Raw genomic sequence first — 16441 nt, forward strand, 5'->3', positions numbered from 1 at the left:
CCTGGTACTATTGTAAAGAAGATGCTGAACTCAGTGAGCACGAATAAGCTATTTGTTAAAGGATAAACAGCCTGGACTGAGAAGGTATAGGATTAACCTAACAGCTGCTGCTGAAGTTAGCAGAGACCAGGCCTTGCTATGTGATACTGCCTTTGCATTCCTGTGCCGCGGTGAGTGAGGTGAGCAAGAAGACTTTCAGCAACGCTCTGTGTCTCATACTGCTTGAGAAAATAATTTCTATATCCTCGCTCCCTTCCGTTCCTCATCACGGGCTGACTGACACTAATGGAAGATAGTCATCGATCCACACGGGCTGTTAGTGACGGCCCACTGGCTACAGAGGTGTTTCATATGCCCTCTCCCCACAGGTACCTAGCTTGTTGAATAATTTGCTTGGAGGGTGTTGAGAAATGCCAGCGAAATATGACCTGGGAGACCGACAGGGAGGAAATGTCCTGCCTCAGCTGTTTTCTGCTTGCGCGAGGGGGACCGAACGCGCGTGGTGGGTGCGAAGGTTGGCGCAGTGCCGCGCTGTGGACAGTGACCGAGGCCTGTGGTCTCTGGGGAGAGACGGAAGCGCTGGGAGAGAGGACGCGGGTATCTGTGCACTGTGTGTACGCGCGCCATTAGTGTTTTCCTTGGATCTGACCCAAAAAGCCGGGACAAAAGTAAAAAGGGTTTCCCATTCGGGAACGACATTTCATTCCTGCCTGTAAAAGTGGGGCAATGGAGACGTATTTTCTTGGAGGGAAAGAGAATGGCTCATTAGATGTTTGGTGCCCCGACCATTCGAATTAAGTTAGGAGAACTGGTGCGTGGTTGGCTCTCGTTTCTTTGGGGTCTCTCCTGTTGGGGGCCCTGGGGCTTCTGTTATACTTTTGATCTGTGCTGGGATCACTGTCACGTTTGCCTCCATCAGCAAGTCTCAACACAGATTGATCGTCTTGGAAAAGACTCTTGTTAAATGTGTTTAAGGCAAATATTTACTAAACAAAATAGATCATGCAAAGTCACCTCAAAATGTGATAACTTTTTTCCAATAGATATTAAATAAACATTGTTAGGAGCCATCAGATCTAAGAGCTAATGGAAACTCGCTAGCGTTAATTGCTTGGTTCAGTTCCAAAGGGAGCTGATGAAAACGTACAGACATTTTTCCATATATGTATCATATCTTTTTTCCTTTTTGAAATACAACAGATTGCAAGTTTCTGTGCTAATTTATGGTGCAGGCACAGCACTAAATAATCAGATTGACACTCAGTGTTCCAAAAGTGCTTCCAAAAACTACAAGCACGAGTATCTGATTTCTACGTATAAGTCTTATGACAACAAAAGCATAAAAGGTGCAAAAACCTGAAAAAAAAATAATAGCTGCAATAGCAAACCCATATTTTTTCGTAAATCATTAATGTTTGCATTTGTGATTCATCTAGTATGTCTTAAAATGTAAGGGAAAAAAGGAACTTTGCATATTCAGGGTTTGGTCCTCAAATTAAGTTTCTGCTGGGAGGCATATCAGTCCGTGCAGATTTGGAGAGCAGAACTGCATTTTTACAAAGTGTGCTTGAGCGTATCAAGATGTGGTTTTGGTCTTTTCCTGGTAAATCAGCTCTGGGAGCGGGTCTCACTTCTTTGTCCCCGCTGCTCCTTACTTCTGTGCATTCCCTTCCATCTGCAGAGTTTTCTCTTTGTCATTTTGCTTCTGTGGCTGGAGAGGGGTGGTTTCTTCCCAAATTCAGATGATTGAACCGTCGCTTCCTCCACTTTCTCAACGCCTAAGAACTATGGGCTTTTGTGGGAAATCAGAGAGCGTGTGCCCCCCGAGAGCTCCTCCTCGCAAAGACTTTTTTTCAGAGGCAGGCCCATCTCTCGCTGAGCGTCCAGCTTATCTGTAGAAGTGGCTACATCTGTGGAAGAGTTGAGCCCGTTGCAGCAGATTAGAGAAGTGTGAGAAAAGAGGGAGAGAAGAGTAAAGAGGAGAGAGTCCAAGAAAATCAAAGCCATGAAAACGGGAAGGGAGAGAAGCTCACAGAGAAAAAGAGGCAGAGGAGCTGACATCGCAGTGACCTTTTTCATGTTTGCATGACTTTAAGGTTCGTTTCAGGGTGGCTCCTGCATCCTTCTGCCCAGAGCTTACTGCGTGAATGCTGTGTCTGCGCAGTGGAAAATGGTGCTGAAGCTCACAGCCTGCAGGGCCCAGGGGAAGGAGGGGAAGCAGGCAAGGGGATGGAGCTGGTCAGAGAGAGAACGATAGTTAAATTCATGGCCTGTAGGGGCGTGTAGGAGCTCCCAATATCAAATCCTACCTATGGAAAGTTAGAGACTTATAACTGCCCTTACGTCATACCCGGCTGTATTTTAGCACATCTAAGCCGGACTCTTTCTGACAGTGACAGAATTGCAAGGGTGGGCTTGGGAGAGCAGGAATTAACCTGTCTACACAAGAACAGACCAGAAGAGCAGATCTGGGAATGGCTCTGGCAATAGGCAGCTTGCCCGGAGACAACGCAGAAGTATGAACTTTGACCAGCTAGGAGGTATCCGTAAGACAAAGAAGCAGAACATTGTCTTGTCTCTCGTGGTACCCAGCTGCCTCTCTGTGAGAGAAAGCTTTGTCGCGTTTGAATTAGGCCAGCTCTGGCCCTGGGCGGTTGGTTGCTCATGGCTCTCATTGCAGACACAGTCCTATGAAGGTCCGCCGCCGAGAACGGCGGGCTGCCAGCCTGATGGATTCGCACAACACACCGTCCCCGTTCGGCACCCCGCTGGCGTATATACCGCCCAAACGGAGGCTTTCCCCAGGGAAGTAAAGGCCCGCAAACAAAACCTATTTAGTCGTGGGGTCAGTACCACGCTTCAGGCTGGGAGCGGCTTTGCTGGTGCCAGCTGAGAATCTGGGCACAGGACCAGGCTTTCCTCAGCACAAGGCTGGCATCACGTTTGCAGCCTTTTGCCAGCATTGTGTTTTCTCGCAGATAAGCTTTACTTTTTCTTATTGCCTGAAGTTTCCAACAGAGGCGGTGCGGTGACCACTGTTACTGCACGCACGGACGCTGTGAATAGTCACAGCATTAATAAACGCCGGGCTTTTTCTGTCGCCCCTTCTCCGTCTGCCACCGCGCGATTTGTCAGAGGAAATCAGTCCCGCCTCAGATAGGATTGCGCAGGAGGTTTTGTGAAAGGGGAGGCGGATTTAACTAAGCACAAACTTGGGAAAGGGTGCCTGGCAGTATGTTCTTGCTGTGCCAGAGTGAAGCAAACCTGCGCGCCCGCCGGTACTCCATTCCTTGCCACTCACTTCCTGCCACACTGGAGCAGCGCTGGTGGTCACAGTTAGGTGTTTTGCCTTTGTTAATGGTCAAACGCTCTTAGTCAACGACGAAGTAGAATGAGAGACATTAGGGAAGTCTCCTGCCTCGCGAGCATTCCCTCGTGCACACCCCAAGCCTGGCAGTTGGGCATGTCTGATGCGTAGCTTTCAAGCTGCGTCGTTATTGACGTACTTGCCTCCATGTATACCTAGTCCCTTTTCATCATTTTCCATCATTGTTAAGCAGCAAATGTCACAAGACTACGATGCTGCTCAGAGAAACACCTGCGCACAGCAGGCTGAGAGCTCTCCCTCTGGAAGGGAAGCCAGCTTCCCAGGCGAGCAGCGCGCAGAAGAGGTGCAGGGGGTGTCGTCCAGCGCAGCGATGTCTTGCCCGGGCCTGGCCCGTGGTCAGTCACCTCGTCTCATCTCACCTCGTAGCTAGTCCTAGGGAGACGCGATGATCAGCACAAAGCAGTGCAGCTACTGGGGCAGAGCGGGGTTGCTGGGGACAAGGGAATTTGCCTGCGAGCGTTCAGCAAATAAGGTTGGTAAAGCAGCGAGAAATATTTTGAGACGGAGGAGGACACTTTAGGTTGGCAAAGCACTGAGACTACCTAGAGCTGAGACTGCCTATAGCTGACTAACTCCTGCCAGGACTCTGCCACGCTAACCACACCAACAGCAAAGCTGACTCCCTCTTCTGCGTCTGTACTCGAAGCTTCCGCAGCAGCACTTCAGAGGCGAATAGACCTCAGTGCTGGAGAATTTGCGGGTGAGGGCGCATAGAGGGTTTGAAGTCAGAGAATATGGGCGCCAGAGAAGTTGGCTCCTAAAGGAGAAGACACGCTAACAGGGAAATGGATTGTCAGAGATAACTTTCTCCTGCTCCTTGCAGAAACATTTTATAGCGGCAAAGATTGTTGGTAATTATCTGTTTCTCACTTGTGAGCCAGCAGGCAGCTGAGCATGAAGCATGTCTGTGTTCTGCGCTAGATTGTTTGTTTTCCTGCCTCTGCGTTGGTTCTTTTAAATACTATGGGAATTCAACATTTCTGGTCTGTTTACCCTTTGTAAGAACACTGCATGTCTGTCTGTTAAACAGCAGTACGTAGTCGATTTGTACCCAAGCAGATAATGCCCTGTGCAAAGGAAATCAGATCATTCAGCCAGCGAGCAAAGGGCAGAGCTGAAATGGGAAGATTTCTGACACAACGCCTTGCAGAGTGGCAAAGCATGGAGGAATACGGAATCAAAGTGTTGCTTCACGAGGCAGGGGGCCAGTGGCTGCTGAAAACGCGGTGGGTTTTCAGCTGTCTTAGCTTAAGGGAATCTGGAGACTTGCAGATTTAAAAAATGAAAATGTTTAATTCACAAGTGCACTAGTACTCCAGAAAAGGCAGAACACCTGAGAGAGGTAGAACAACAATCATAAATGGGAAGGATCAAGGCACTATTACTTTTATCTGGAGACCACACAGTTCCAAAGAAATAACAATAATGCGCTTTTATAAAATAGGTACGTTTTGCCGTGTGAAAACTGAAAAACCCATACCCCACAAAGCAGGACTGTCGTTTGTCCAGGTACTGTAATAACTGGACTAATAAAAACAAGTTTACAGTAACGCCAGTATCCAGAAGTGTATGGGCATCTGCTCATACTGCCACTACTAAAAAATACATCATTAAATAGCAGAGTTTGGAGATTGCAAGGTCAAACCAGAGCAAAATATATAAGGCTGATGGGTTTGGAGCAAATGATCTCATTTCATTCCTGGAAGGGTGGAGGTCTAAACAGCCTGGAAGTGGCATTAAACATTACAAAATACACTGAAGGCAAAGGCATTCTCGTACTGAAAGAACAGCATGCCTGAAACATAAGCTCCTCATGTGTGTGATGTCACAGGGACGACTTACATTTGGCTACGTGTGTAATTATCAGTCCATATATCAAACACCAGTTTCTAGACGCCTGCGGCTGCAGTTCCAGCAGCATTTGACAGCCAGCACCGTAAGGAGACTAGAAAGCTGTTTGATTTATCTAGAGCCGGTCAAAGGAACTAGCAAGAGCTCCGGCGCTGCCCCACTCGCACAAGCCTTTGGGACCGTCCTGGGCGTGCAGGAAGGAGCAGATCTTTTGGAATACCACAGGCGACGTCTATGAATGGCAACACATTGTTTACAAGACACCACAACTTATTCCAGCGTAGCTGTGCAAGATGCTGAGCAAGCGCCACGCCACCCTCCCCTCTCAAATAACAACACCCTCCTCAGCAAGCCCACCTTAGACCTACAGCTAATAACCTGGTGGGCGGCGGCTCTGGACCCCGCCTGGTTCAAAATCTCTGCCTGACCACACAGAACCCTCCTTCCCCTCAGCCCATTCCAAACGTCACATGCCGTGAGCCGTCACAGATTTCCATTTCAGAAGCCCATTTGAAAAGCCTTTGATGTGAGTTTCTCTTCGCTGTCAGAAGGCAAACAGACATTTTATGTTCAAAGAGGTGTTAGGTGTGCTGCGTCGCGGCAACCCTACAGTAGCCCGTCCTTCTAACGCAATGGGACCCTAACTTTGTGGTGAAATCCGGGAAGATTTGGTGCCCCCACTGCAGTTCATGAGCTTGAAAGTAAATTGAAACAGAAGAAATGAATTCTTCAAATGCTTTTGATTTTTTCTTTTCCGTATTTGATCATCCATTCTACTTCCTTTTCCCTTGGGTCCTCTGTTAATCTTACAGGTCATGGAGCTTCATTAAAATAATACACAAGGAAGATGCTATTAATGATTAATAAAGGCGTTATATATTTCTTTTCAATAACTTAAGTTCATTATGGTCAATGCTATTACACTAAATACCTGATTAATTAGTAAAGATGGGATTGCTGACAGGAAATTGTCACTGTAATGTTATCCTGCCTTGGAAGGTGCCCGTTAATTAACACTTAGAACCCAAGTTAGAATCATAATAGAGTTTTATTACAGTTCTTGCCATTCTCACATATACTGATTAATTATCGCTCATCGGCGACGTTTCTGGAAGGACTGCTTGCTGCAGAGCAGGTGACCCGGTGCTGCCTGCACAGACATCTTACCAGCCCTTGCAGGAGGGGTCAGCAGCCCCTCCAGCCCCTGCCCGTGTCCCCGCAGCATCCCGCAGCGCCGGGCTCCAGCGCCTGCACAGAGGCTGCCCCTGGCTGGCCGGGTGGCAGAGTCAGGCTGCCGGCCAGCCCGAGGACGGCCTCAGCGGCCCCGGCAGCAGCCGCACCGGGGCAGGGTTTAGACAGCCCAAGGAACCTCTACCTCATGCTGGTTTTCTTTGAATTAAATCAGCGTTTTCCAACAGAAGTAAAGATCTGAGCTCATTACAGAGACCATAAACTCACCTTTGAGGAAAGCCTCGAGTCCTGGCAAAGCTGACAGCGGGCTTGCTCTGAGTCTCTTGGTGATGGATCTTGCGGTCAGAAGAGGTCTCGGAGGGCTTCCAAATGGAATAACACAGGCTTATCGAAGCAAACCTTAACATCACGTTCGCTCCCACCCAAGCTGACCACCAAGAGCTGCTTTTTTTGCCTCCGCCTTTCCCACTGGAGAAATCACTTGCACGGCTTTTGTGGCCAAGCTTAAATCCTGTGCAATTGATTGGCCGTTGCACTGGGTACGCAGACGTGGAATGGACCCGAGTGTGCGTGGCAGCTCAGGAACTGCTCTGGCATTTAAATTCACGTTCTAGACATGAGCCAGAAAAATGTTGCCATACAAGAAATTATCAAGCAACTGGGGCCCTGCAGATAAAGCCCATTACTACCATGGAATGTGATTATTCATTAGCTGCACTTAACCTCAGCGTCAAAGAACCTGTTACAATTTCTTTCAGCAAGAACCCAGAACTGTTAAAAACAGGTAACCCTGTTGAAAACAGGAGAGGCATCTTCTTTTAACGAGTCCCAGTTGTTGAATCAGTGTCTTTGCAATATCACCTTTTCCAAAGTCCATGGAAATAGTGAGATCTCACGTGAGAAAAATATTTCCAGTACGTTACAGTCCTAAATGATTTTTAGAGCTGTATTTTACATAGTCTTGTGAGATAATCGCAGGTATTGATCTATTAACTCAATGATATTTGGCTTTTAAAGCAGAGTTTCACGTGAGGAATGGCAGCTTGACTCTGGACACACCCATGCCATTTCTTTGCTGCAGAATTGGCTGTGGTGGAAGACATCGCACCCTAGATACACGGGGTGGTTCCTGGGCCTGTCTGAAATTAGCGGCAAAATTCAGGTTGATTCCTGAAAGCGGATATACCATTTCGGCCTGTACACCAGCCACGTGGGGTCTGGAACCGTTCTGCGTTATACCAAGAAAGTGCAACGTTTTGAGCCTCAGAAATGCGTTATACATCACGATGTCACCCTGCTGCATTAAGGGTTCCTATTCTTTCACTCGCTCACGCGCTGACTGCTTTAGCAGGCCACTGAAGAAGTAAGACTTTAACGAAGCGGAGCAGTTTCTCCCGAGCAGCGACCTGCCTCCCAGCGCCTGTGCGGGTGGTCCGGGGGCCCCACGCCTGCAGCAGCCGACCTGCAAGCTGGGGCTGCCAGGGAGGAAGAGCCACCCTTCGGAGAGCCGCGGCCGGGGCCCGGGGAGCGGGCTGCTCCGCACAGTTACACCACTGGGTCTGCACCGGCAAATGCTCCGGCGCTGCTGGTAAGGGAGGGAAGGAGGAGGGGAGCCCTCGTAGCGGAAACCCGCTGGAGCGAAGGGCGGCGGAGGCGTCAGCCTCGGGCAGCCTTTGCGCGCCCGTCTGGCCATCGGTGGGACGGGTGCCGCGGGGCGCAGGTGCCCTCGAGGACGTGTTCCTTTGCCGCCGCGCAGGGAGGCTGCTGGCCCCTCGGGAGGGTGCCAGGCTGCCGCGGCCCAGACCTGCTCCAGGAGCGGCCGCGCGGTTTGGGGCCGGACGTCCCCGCTCGGCGGCAAAACAGGCAAGAAAACAAAAGCACGCTTTGCACGTCCCGTGCTCCGAACGATTTGTTGGGCTGCTTAGGCTACTTCAGAACCGCGTGGGCCAAACCGGCCCTCGAGCTGCTCGGTTACCGCTAGGCTTGACCTGAGCAGGCGCAGCTGCCAGCCCAGCCCAGCCCAGCCTGCTGCTCGGGGGTCCAGGCCGCGGCGGCGGCCCCGGCGCCAGCACCACCGGAAGGCAGAAGTCCTGGCTGGTATCCTGCGAGTTCTCATCCCTGGGCGGCACTGCTGATGTGTCTTATGCTATCGCTAAGGCACCGGCAACGGAAAACTGGAACCAAAAGATTAATTGAGACAGTGCTTTTCTGGACGTCAAGGGAATGGTGTTTCTTTTAACATTTTCCTTCAAAATGCTTTAGTAATTTCACCAAAGGAATGATGTCCCTATCATTTATTACCGTTTTCCAGTAGTATCTCTCCTGGTGACTCATGCACTGTGTCTTCATAAGCCAATAATTGTTCTCAATTTCCACGTTGTGTCAGATTTAATTATATCTCTGGCATTTAAACCAGTGACTTAACTTTTTCTCTTTGGAATCTCTATTTCCATTATCACTTAGGGGCAGATTTAGATGTGCGATGTGTATCACAGGTCTTTAATATTGAAGGAAATATCCATTATTTTTAATTTAGGGCTTCCTAATAAGCAGTCGGGCTGTGGATGTCAGCCAGAATTATGGGTTTCTCCTTACCACTTCAGCTGTCTTGCTATTAGGAATTTTGGTGGGTTTGCATGTCAGGAATATACCCTGATTGTCCTTATGACCTTTTATTTACTGGTCTGAACTAGATGCATCAAAACACCTCTTTGTTGATTGTTCATGACTTCTTGCTATTTTTTTCTATAGGATAAAAATAGTTTTATATTACTCTGAGCCATATTGGTAGTCCTTCAGGGATTCTGGTAAAAGAAAGATACTCCAGACACCCCTGGAAAAGGGCTTGTGGATACAGTGCATCTCTTGATGCAGAAGACTTACAGGCACGACTGCAGAGAAGGTGGCTGATTTCCATCACTTTTCAATGGAGAGATAGGCTGCTGTTTGGGGGAATTCCTTGAAAAAGGCTCTGTTTTAGACAGAAAGCTTAAGATTCAGCCCAGAGTTTTCTGGAACTCAGATGATGATGATGATCAAAATATTTGTAAAGGAGTAGGAACCCTGTTGTTTGAGTTTCTAAGAAAATCAGTATCACCTGATTTTGCAATTAAAATGTCTTGCAGCTGCTCTGACTTACTAAATAGAGTGGTTGCAGCAGAGGCCCTCTGGGAGCTGCCATGTGTCCTTCAAGTCCTTTTGGGGCTCTTGTGGGAAGAGGTGGTTGGTAAAGGGAACTTCAGAAATCTTATGTCAATGGACAGGGTTAGAGTTAGATGAAATACCAGCCTAATGCTTCAATGGAGCTGCAAGTTTCATAGTGGTTTGTGGAGGTCTAGGAGTTTCTTTTTAGAAGAAAAAAAAACACTTTTCTTCTTACATTCCCAGTTTTCAGTTTTCAGTCTTTCTAGGAAGTAGAAATCTCTTGGAAACATGCAGATGTGCTTTTCTTGTGAACTTGCCAGCTTCAGAATCCAATGGGAAGCCTGTATAGGTGATGGGATGCTTTATCAACTCTTTTGGGATCTCTGCATCCCCAGCAGAGGCTAAATAAGAAGAACGCAGTTAGGATAAGAGAGAGACATACTTGGGCAGGTTATAGCAGCCCTTCTGATGTCCGATAAGGACTGGGGTGTCAAGAGTAGTGGTCTGACAAAGGGAAAATAAGGGCTAGAGGTTCCCCCTTTGTATTGCTTGCTGCAGGATGTGTTCTGGGTCAAGTGCCTGGGGAGCAGCTCTGCTGCTTTGTGATCCCCTGTCACTGATGCGCCACCAGCTTGTCCTAATCAGCCTGCTCCCAGCGTGCACAAGGAGCTCCTGTATTGTATCAGGGATATAAATCCAAGAAACCCTGCACAACTGCAGAGAGAAAAGACCTCGTTCCCTGTTGGGGGACGGCACAGCATTGGGAAGCTGCTTGGCAGTGTGTCGCTCTTCCCTAGGTGACATCAGGGGCAGAGCAAGAATGCTGATTTCTACATGCTAATTAACTGCGGCAGCCTGGGCCCAGGGGCTGCAGACAATAGTGCTGTTGTGAATGGATCCAGCACACACAAATGCGCTTTTCTCAGCATGCAAGAGAGCTTAGCAGCCTTTGATCATCCACAGCCAAACGCCCCTCTCAGACTGGAAGCCCGTTATCAGCTTTAGGGGGTGCACTCGCTCTCTGTGCAGGAGGGACCAGGCAGCTCTCTGCTGCCAGCTTTCTCGCATCAGGCCGCCCATTACTGTCAAGAATTAACTATTTATACACCTGCCAGTCTTATCCCGTGAGACGAGAGAAGCAGCACACTGCGCCTGGTAAAAGTGCGTCAGTGATGAAGTCCTGGGAACCCGTGGGTGCAGCGGCCAAGTGCTAGGTCTGTCCCTGGGGCAAGCCACAGCCTCGGGGCATCCAGCCCTGCAGAACTGTGGCAGGAGGAGCAGTGCCACCCCAGCAGTCAGTCTGTGCTCCGAAGACCGTTCGCAGATATCCGAGTGTTGCTCGGGTCTCCCAGTCAAGCACCGCCACCGATCAGGCTAGAAATCATCTGTCTCAGCCTGGCTTGTCTGGCTGCAGCGCTGTACCTGCTGGAGCGTGGGCATACAGGCAGGGCACTCGGCCCCGTGCAGGAGTAGGAAACCCCAGGGTGCTGTGCTAGATTGAGGAGGGCTGACTCCGGGGACACAATTTCTTTCCCTGGCTCTGCCATACATATGCCTGTGACCTGAAATCAGGTTTACTCTGTGCAACTACTTCTTCATTTATCACTAGGTGCTGAAACTCCTGTCCTTTGCTTGGCAGTGTTAAGCACCATTGACTTACCCGTGTTCCAGCAGCTCTTAGAACAAGTTAAAGGATCCACGTGTGTGCTGACACAGAAGACACCAGAGAATATTCAAGCAGATCCATCAAGAAAAGACTAGACCCTCAGGGTTCTGTTAACACAGCCTAAAACTCCTCCAAGGCTCTATACACTTATAAAAGAGGATGGCTTTTGGAGGAAGGACCTGTTCCCATGTATACAGATGCACACACTAACCCATTTACAGGCTTGGGACTGAAAATGCCAGAGATCAATATTGATGCTCATTAGTATAAGGTAGTGATACATAATGAGGAGCAAGTAATCCATTTGTCTCTCGGGTGTTCTTAATACTGTGATGTTAATAGTTAAGGGGCACTGGCTGGTACAGATTTCCTCTCCTTCCTTATAGGCAGGGCCTTGCCTTTTCTTTAACAGACCTAATTGGCCTTATTTTTCTGAGATGAGACTATTCACTGTAGTAAGACCCTGATGACAAGAGTGATGAGAGAGTTACATACATAGGGTATAAACATATGTTGTGAGGAAGCTAATTTATTCCTAGATACCGTGGCTATCCAGAAATCACCCCAACAGGAAAACAGACCTCCTGTGGAGATGGGCAGGCAGCCGAGGACACAGGTTACTAATGCAGGCTGGCAAGAAGCACCCATTTCTCCATGGGCCTGCAATTATTGCAGTTAGTCATGGGAGTGTGGGGTCCAGAAGCAGCCGCTCTGCCAGTTCTTGCGGCTGTGCTTTGCCTCAGTCACCTGAGTGATCCCTCTGCTGACCCCCAGCCCATGGGTCCATGCAGCCTTGTGTCAAACCTCGTCTTTCCCAGGTCATAGCCTCTGCCCAGTGGGGCATTGCCCCTTGGTGCGTGGACACCTGCATCCTTCCTCAGAAGCTGCAGCTCCTATGATGGGGCACCGTCCTTGCAGAAGCAGCTGGTGCAGAGCTCTCCTGGGAGAGATCTGAGCTTTAGGACAATTATCAAGTTACCACTCTAGAAGCAGGACTTTTTCTGTCGTAATCCAGCCTGAAGGGGCTGTCTGTCCCAGTCAGCTCGCTGCTTCATCATAACCCACGGATATGGAATCCTTTTTTAGGCAGGACACCGGCACTGGCAGTGTTGCCTTTTTTTCTGCAGGCGCTGATCAGAGGCCTCAAGTCCTCCTTGCTTGCTATGTCTTTCATGTGCCAGTTCCACTTCTTCCATCAGCTCGGTTTTGTTTCTCTCTTTTCTGTGCCGACTCCTCTGCTGAAGACAGCCTGTGCGTGTCGGGAGACTCCTCGGGTTGTTGGTGCCCGTTGTCCTGCAGTGAGCTCTGGAGGCGCCCACTCCTGCTCTGCACCTGTGAGTCCGAGATTTGCTCCGGGACGGGACGGGCAGGCAAGGAGTGAAGCCGTCATTCAGGCAGCCTAGAAGGAGCAGAGCGTTCACACCATGTAAGCTAGAGCCAGCTTTCACAAGGTCCAGCACTCCCAGTTGACCCAGAGCTCTCTAGGCTGTGATTTAGACCAGAAGCTAGCTTTGGTGATTTGAGTCATTCTTTTGGGGAAGCTGATTCCCTCCGTTGGCAATGCAGGAGTCTAGGGTGTCCGGCCTCCCAGGCTAACCCCCATGTCCACCTGGCTACGAGGTTGCCCAGCTTGCAGTCACGACAGTTCCTGTCCTCACATGCGCTGGATGCTCCTCTTGCACTCGGATGAAGGCAGGAAGATGCGTGCCTTCTATGCATCTGCAAGGCAGCATGCACTGAGCCTAGGTCCATGTGCCTCTCTCCTGCCTGCAGAAGCTGAGAATTAGAATCCCACGCTGTGGGATCCAAGCGCTCTGTGCAGCTGGTGCGCCAGGCTGTCATTGCTTCCTGAGTTATGCCGTGCTTTTAATAGAAACACAGTGCCTGGCACTCTGGCCACGAGGTAGTGAGGGCCACTGCCACATCGCGTGCGCAGACATATCCTTGCCTTTTATTCGTTCCAAAATTACCTGCCGTTACCTTCAGCAGCTTCCTTGGAGCTGTTCCCATGCTGAAAAGGGGAAAAAAAACCCAAACCACTTTCATTGTCTACTTTTCCATCTACTCCCTTCTATATATAAAAAAAGAAATCTCCCAAACTGCTCCCAGGCAGGCTGCTGGCTTGGTTTGGAGGAGTAGGGACCCAACAATGCTTTTGTTTGGTCTGTTCGGTGTATGTGGCTCTCCTTTCCTCCTTCAGATATTTTTTTTTTGTTGCCTTTTCTCTACTTCTTTTGATTTTGCTTCCTGTTTTATCTGGTTTATTCCTCTGTAGAGAAGGAGAGCGAGGGAGAGGGGCTCCTTTGAAAAGTCTGGTTAAATGAACCACTGTGGGAGTCCAAATGCTCTTTATAGTCAAGCAAGCTGGTGGAGAAGTGAGTGCCAGAATATTAAGCTGCATGCTGAATGGTGACTGCAAAGAGCAGCCCTTACTGGCCTCTGAGGAGGGAGAGAGAAGGGGACAGGGACACTCGTTTGCCCAGAATCCAACCCCACTCTGAAGCCACAAGCCCAAGCCTTCCAAGAAGGCTTCAAACAGTTGATGTCTGGGTTGTATATGAGTGTGGAAGATGCATGTGCTGGGTTCAGTTCAGCCGTGGCAGTATCTACACTTTGGTTTTCATTACCTTCCATCATGTCCATGTCTAGCTCCGCCCCAGCAAGGTCTGCATCTGAGCTCTGGTCCTGCTCACTCTGGCAGAACGCATATTTTTTGGCTGCGACATGTTTTTTTCATTTTAGTCTTTTTTTGGCTGCTCTAGAAGCAGCTGGGCAAAATTACTTTCATTCCAATATCATTATTTTCATACCACAGGCTTCCAGCTAGTTAGAGCTATACTGAGGAGAGTGGCGGGGATAGCAATGACATTTTCCTTCAGTACAGAAAATAAACAAATTCACAAAAGCAGAACCAGAAGCTTGCAAGAAAGATCCTGTCACTTTTGTCTAACCCCAAACACCAGCTGCTTTTCTGGCACTGCAGCTTCATCTGCAGTGCCGAGTGTTGAATATGCCTGGGAGATGTCACCTGAATGCGTCTTGCGGAAAGCAGAGGGAAGACCATATATAATACAGCTGCCTCTTCGCAGAGGCAATTTTGAGTTTCATGTCATCCTTCCCTTACTTGGGGGGATCTTGTGGGAGTGGGCACGGTAGACCCCCCTGATGTAACGAATCTTGCTCATGCAGCTCGCTACTTCTGAGCTGCAAGTCTTGATCAACCCATTTTTTCTGCTTTCTCTACTCTTGACAGCACTGTGAGCGAGCATGCCTACACCAGCACAGAATTCAGCACAGCAGAAACAGCTCCGTAAATCGAAGCAGGTGTCGCTGAGGCCCCCACATCTCCTTAAGGTGCGCTTTGGGAGGTTTAGCCTGGCGTGCTGCACGAACCCTGCAGCAATGCATGTGGGAGGCTCTTTGGGGAAGGGAAGCTGCCCCGCACAGCCCCACTCTCTCAGCTGTGGTCCCTCAGGACAGGTCCCGGGAAGTGTCATGCTGTCCCTTTGTCTGTCTCACAGCTCACAGGGGATGGCAACACATCCCTGTCCCTGCCAGAGCCCCACCACCACTTCCAACACGTGGAGGTAAGCCCGTGTTTGCTCTGGCTCAGGCTGCTTCAGAGCAGTGCCGTGGTGGCTGCTGCTCCCTCCTCCCCACTCCAAGACGAGGCAAAGCACGGGGGCAAGAGCTATCCCTATACCCAGGCCCTCGCCCATACAACCTTTGCAGTGCTCGACAGTCACGGTGCCTGCAGACACCAGCAGCACTGGGGGAGCTAAGGGGCTCAGGCTCCCAAATAAAAGCCCTGTAAATGATCTCCTGCCTGATTGCCCCTCCCCTACAGCTCCGCATTTCTCTTCCCTGCTCCCTCCTACCCTGAGGGCAAATAGGCACCAGATACACTGTAGAGGTGGCAGCAGATCATTGACCGGTTGCCACTAGGTCAGAAGGACCATCAGCATCCTTCGTTCCCTGCGTTTCTCAGTGGCTGTGAAAAGACAGGCTGCTGTGTGAAAGCTGTGATTACTGCCGGCTCCCGCCACCCTCTGCCCTCCCAGCCCCATCGCTGATGCGCAGAGGTCAGGCTCCTTCCTGCCTTGTGCTTTTGATCTGTCAGTCTTTGCCTGTCAGCAGCGACCCAGCCACGTCTCTGTGCATCGCCAGTACGCTGGGGGAGCCCTTCACGAGGGACAGTTTGCATTTGGTCCTGGGCCTCTTAACCTTGACCCCTGGCCCCAGCGTGGGCTGTGGCCATTAAACCCGGCTGTCCAGGCTTTCGTCGCTAGGCGGATCGCTTCCGCAGCGTTGCGGTGCTCGTGCCTTTCTGCTGGCGGGGATGGCTGGGGCACGCGTGTGCCGGGCAGCCCCGCTGGCACCAGGCACCTGCCCGAGGGCCTCTGCTCCCCAGCCAGCACTCACCTTCGGGTGTAGCCTCCTCCTGGCAGCCTGTGCTGAGCTAGCCTTTCCCAGAGGGAAAAGCCGAGCCCAGAGCTTTCGCGGTGCCTTCTGGCAGCTCCCCTCGCCGAGCAGGGTGCACCGTTCTCGCCCCTCATGGCTGCCAGCGCCCTGGGAATCCTTGGGCCATAGCAGCCTTCTCCGGGTTTGCCCGTCGCAGCCTGCTGCCCCTCCACGTCTCAGCTGGGAGCGCACCAGGCTGTCCCCACTAAGGCACGCGTGAGTTGCGCCCTGGTCCCACATTAAGACGCACGTAGCGAATGCCCCTAGTGTTCAGAGAGATGCTGGGTACCGTGCAGAGGCAGGTCAATGTAGTAAATGCACTGACACAGCAGGACTGCAATGCTCCACCCTCCTGCAAACCACTTCTTTAGAGGTCAGCACCCTAAAATACCTTTGGCTGCCCTGGGTTCTGTACCTGGGCCACGAGCAGCAGCAGAAATGCTCATGTGCCTGCAAGAAAGGAGCCTGCTGATGGAAACTGAGGATATAAGAGCCTACCCCATGGGCTTTAACATTTCTACTTCACCCTGCCCAAGGATCCAGCTCAGATACTTCATGATAAATGATCTTGGAGGCTGTTTCGCTTGCCTCAGTCTCCTGAGAGGTTTTGGTTGACATTAATTCCGACTGGTTCTTCCAGAGCTGCTGCTGGGACGTGCGTCTTTACACTGCCACGATCTGTCCTCGAGGGCCATTTGAGCAGCAAGAGCCTGGGAAGTTCAGTGTACAAAAAGAAAATC

The sequence above is a fragment of the Phalacrocorax carbo genome, chromosome 25, assembly GCF_963921805.1.
Source record: "Phalacrocorax carbo chromosome 25, bPhaCar2.1, whole genome shotgun sequence".
Taxonomy (NCBI): Eukaryota; Metazoa; Chordata; class Aves; order Suliformes; family Phalacrocoracidae; genus Phalacrocorax; species Phalacrocorax carbo.